The following is a 4,981-nucleotide window of genomic DNA, read 5'->3' as shown; positions in this document are numbered from 1 at the left end:
CGTAAATACAGTGATCCAAAACAGCCTTCTTAAAACAAAGTATTGTTTGACTTGAAGAGTAAGCGCACAACATAGGAGAGGATTAAAACAACAAAAGGCCTACACACATTTATCTTACTTTAACACAGAGCCCCTCAGCAGGCTAAGCTTCCTTGATGTCTGGAGGGCAGTTTCTGCCTCTAGACCTTCTCACCAAACCAGCCTCTCTTTTATTCAGAGACTGTGTCTCTTTAAAAACCCTCAGACTTCTGATCTTCTTCCCTTTGTAAGGGAAGGATTCAGTCCCAGGAAAGCTGGCCTGGAAGGCCTACCATGGGCGGGCAGAGGTAGCATATCACAGTGAATTGTCCTTGGTGTTTGCTGAGGAGCTCTTATCTTGGCTGTTGTGCTTCTTCCTGGGTAGTTCCTTGCCACTGAGCTCTTGTATTAGCCAAATATGTGAATACAAATAACATCTTTACAATATACAAACATACAGAATTCATAGATTGCTACAGGCAGCTCCAAATCCACCACAAGAACATTTGAAAAACAATATTTTTACAGGTTTCAAATAAATATTTTTCTGACTATCACTCTTCTCAGGGCTTCCTTTACCTCTTTATTCCTTAAGCTGTAGATCAAAGGGTTCAGCACTGGGGACACCACTGTGTAGAACAGGGGAAACAGTTTGTCAATGTGGAGTGAGTAGCTGGATTTGGGCCTCAAATATGTCATGATACATGACCCGTAGAACAATGTCACCATCATGAGGTGGGAAAAGCAGTTGGAGAAAGTTTTGCTCCTGCCTGTATCTGATGGCATCTTGAGGATAGCGTAGAGGATACGGACATAGGACACAAAGATGAGTAGGAAGGGGACCATGATGAAAAGGACACAGATGGTATAAATAGAAATTTCATTCCTGTAGGTGTATGTGCAAGCCAGCTTTAGCAGTGGAGGCAGGTCACAGAAAAAATGGTTGGGACTATTGGGCCCTCAAAAGGGCAGAATGAATATGAAAGTTGCTTGCCCTAATGCCACCGGCAGACAAATGAGCCAAGACACAGCCGAAAGCTGGAGACACACACTTCTGCTCATCATGGTGGCATATAGTCATGTAACAGTCATATGCCATGATGGCCAGCAAGCAGCACTCTGTGATCCCCAAGAAGGTGAAGAAATACATCTCTGTGGCACAGCCCAGGAAGGAAATACTTTTGTCTTTGGAAAGGAAGTTCACAAGCATCTCGGGGATAGCAGATGAGGTGTAGCCGATTTCCAGAAAGGACAAGTTCCGGAGGAAAAAATACAAGGGGAAGCAAAGGGCAGGGTCCACCACTGTGATCGTTATGATGACAACATTGCCCACCAAGGTGATGAGGTACAACACCAGCATCAAAAAGAAAAGAGAGACCTGCACCTCCAAGAATTCAGAGAAAGACATGAAGACGAACTGTGTCACAATTGAATGGTTCCTATTATCCATGTCCTGTTGTTTTCCATCTGGAAGGGACACTAGACAGGAAGGGCTTTGAGTTACTAAAGAGAATTCTTTCCCAGTTGTCTGGCTGGTGGGTCTGGTCCATGTGCTCATGTGGTCCATGGTTAGCTGGGAGGATCCACCAGTATATACATATATAGCCCATGACAAACATTTTCAATAGTAGCCGGTGGTCCTAGGTGCCCCCATTTTTGGATGGCCAACATAAAACTGTGTGTGTCTGATGTTCAGTGGGACTAAAACACACAGCTCCTATTGACTGGGCTTAGAAAATCAGGCTCAAGGGGCTAGATACACAAAGGGACTTAGACACCCAATTGTCACCTTAGGAGTCTAAATCCCAGAATTAGACCCCAGTGGGATTCACAACCCTCTCCACTCAGATGCTCCTGAACTGTATAGGCCTCTGAACTCACTCGGCACCTAAGTTTTTGCAGTACCATCTCCCTAGGTTCCTCTGTTTCTTCCTCTGAGCATGCCCACTCTAGGTATCAGGACACCTAAGCCCCAGAGCAATGTGTGAACCAGGGGCAGCCAGGCTTCCTCCACCTAGTTCATCTGCGAGGCCTGATCCGTCAGCATGCTCAGAGCTCACCTAACTCCATAAGAAACCACAGGGAATGGATAGTGGGTGGGGGAAAAGACCTCCCTCCTAGCTTTCAGCCCAGTGGTTAGGGTGCTCACCTGGAATGCTGCAGACCTTGGGCTATTTATTTATTAATTATTTAGCCATACGGGAACAACTTCAGCAGGGAAGAATGAAGAAGCTTCATGTCAGGATAGCCCATAGCCCAAGGGTTGGGACACAAACCTGAAAGTGAGCAGAGCCTTTTGCAAGCGGGCTAAGGGGGAACTTGAGCCAGGGTTGCCTGCTCTCCAGGTGAGTGCCCTAAATACTGGCCTCACAGTTATGAGCAAGGCCCCCCTCCTGCAAAAATGGCACAGGCACCTGACTCCAATAGAGAGTTCACAGCTGAGGCTCCCTGGCAGAGAAAGGCGCCTCCCTGCAGCCTGGATTTAGGTGTTGGCTAGCTTAGGCAGAGAGCTGCATAGCATGCTGGGTTCTACAAGTCCCATTCCTAGGTGCCCGTGTCTTTCCATTCATTGCATAAGAAGCCTGGGCTTTGTGAATCCCAGAGATTTCCTAGGTCCCTAATTTCCTTTGTACACCTAGCCCCCGGTGTCACAAACTAGGCACCCAGAACTGGAGGCACTTAAAATCAGTGGCTAGTTGTGAGTGTATCAGCCTGGATCTCCCTGTTCTGTAAAAGGAGGGCAGTGTTCCTCTGTTTAGTACAGGTGCAAGCAGGTAACAAGTGGATTTTATTCCCTGTTGCCTGGATGAGAATGACAAAGCTTGATGTCCCTGGGTCCCACTGCCAGCCAGACCACATTGGGGTCTGATCATGAAAACCTACAAGTGGTCCTGGCTCACTGATTACTCTGAATAATTGAAAGACGTCTGCCTGCTGCACAGTTCTAGGGTTCATTCTTCAGGAGATTTCATGCAGGGAGACACATACTGATTGAGTGCACAAAAACACTGCAGACATGTTCCCTTTTCTCTCTCTCTCTCTGTCTCTGCCTCTCTCTCTCTCACGCACACACACTCCTATTCAAATCTGTGGTCTTACAAATCATTTGTTCAAAGATGGCTGAAATGTTAATCAACTTTCCAGCCAGATTCTTCCTTCAGTTAACAGCTCCAGTGCAGCAGCACGGTGAAATAATACTCCTTTTTGGCAATTTAATATGCCTGACTTCCCTCTCTGTCTGGCTTTACACCACAATCCACTGTAACTCAATTATCTTCACTAAAGTTACTAATTTCCATCTGATAAAGTGAGAGGAGAATCAATGCCATGGAAATTCAAGTTATCCACCCATCCATCCATCCATCCATCCCCAAACACACCCCTCTATCCATCCCACCATACCCATCTATCCATCCATCCATCCAAAGGCAGCAGGAGATATATGGATCCAGGTCACTGTGAAAGCCAGGAGCAAGCCATGAAAGGGGTGTTTAGTTATTTGCACTTGTGCAAAGCTCCCAAGACTTCTCCATGCCCACACACTGCAAACAGCATTTTACAACCACTTGATACAGAGGTAAATGATTACACAAATTGGACAGCCATGCAGACTCAAGTCTTGACTTCTAATAGATGCTGCAGCATTGAGCATGGTGTAAGAATGCATCGAGAATTGTATATAGATTAGAATATGTTACTTAATGCAAAATAAGGTTGGGACTGGGACAAAATAAAAATCTAAATGAAAAAAATAAGCAGTAAAGGTGGGTAATCCTGGATGGAAGGAGCAAAATCAGTGCTAAGCAGAAGCAGCAGGGGAAATAGCACTGACCTGAAACTCCAGGATGTTTGCAGCTTGAAGTAATGACCTCTTATTTCCCAGGGCTTAATGACCAGGATTCAGTCCCCACAGCTCAGATTTATCTCTGTGTTTTCTCCACAACTTGGATTCTCTAGCTAAAGAGCCTCATGTCCCAGGAGCTGGGACTGGACGGCAGGAGATGGATCACTTGATAGTTGCCCTGTTTTCTTCATTCCCTCTGGGGCACCTGGCATTGGCCCCTGCAGAAGACAGGATACTGGGCTAGACGGACCATTGGTCTGATGCCATATGGCTGTTCTTAGTATGAGCACAAGCCACAATCTCATATGGAAGAACATGCTGCTTATAAAGTAGAGATGCTTGCTCATATTGGTACCTTTTCAGGAGAAGACTGTGTCTCCCCCGACAGCGTTTGTGAAAGAGAGTCTGGGGAGTTAGTTCTATGTCTTTTGTGTTGATGGCACAAACAACAGCCCCAATGCAGAAAATCTTCTAAGTCACATGAGATCTCCCTGCTGATATTTCATCACTGGGGATGGTCAAAAAAATTTGTGAAATCTTTTTCTGAAGGAAATTTGAGATTTTAACTAAGGAACAATTCTACACAAATTTGTTTAATTGGAAAACCTAAAAATAAAATAAAATAGTTTTTTGAACTAATGGATTGTGAGTTAAGTAAGTTTTCAGCTAAAGTTTTTTGGCTTTTAAACTTTTTTTTTTGAGTTTTCAGCAGAAAACAATATTTTTTGTAGATGATAATTTTAAATTTCAATCAAAATGTTCTATGGGGACAAAGGAAATCCTGCTAGATTTTACTGCTGAAATTACAATTATAATGTGTTATTTGCATTGTGCAATCAGTGAAGATCCCCAGTCATGGCCCAGAACCCTATTGCGCTAGGTGCTGTACAAACACAGGATGAGCGCTCAATGGCAGAAATGTAACTCTTAGCCCTTTGTGTCCCAGTGCAGGCTAGCCAGCCTCACTCCAGCAGTTCTTATTCACACCAGCACCTCTAACCACCAGGCGGCAGACTCATTCTCTTAGCAGTTGCTCTCGCTGTCTCTCTCTCTGGGCCACGGGCTCTTCATTTATTATCCACAGTGGAATAGCTTCAACAGGAGAGAATTCGTTGAAAG

At 44.9% G+C, this 4,981-nt stretch overlaps 1 pseudogene; it reads right to left on the bottom strand.

Moving 5' to 3' along the window:
* Positions 1-537: 537 nt before the first annotated feature.
* LOC127031265 (olfactory receptor 10A4-like) lies at positions 538-1,468 on the bottom strand (annotated as a pseudogene).
* Between the last annotated feature and the right edge of the window lie 3,513 nt (positions 1,469-4,981).

This window comes from Gopherus flavomarginatus, chromosome 11, assembly GCF_025201925.1.
Source record: "Gopherus flavomarginatus isolate rGopFla2 chromosome 11, rGopFla2.mat.asm, whole genome shotgun sequence".
NCBI lineage: Eukaryota > Metazoa > Chordata > Testudines > Testudinidae > Gopherus > Gopherus flavomarginatus.
This window is presented reverse-complemented; position numbering and strand designations above follow the sequence as displayed.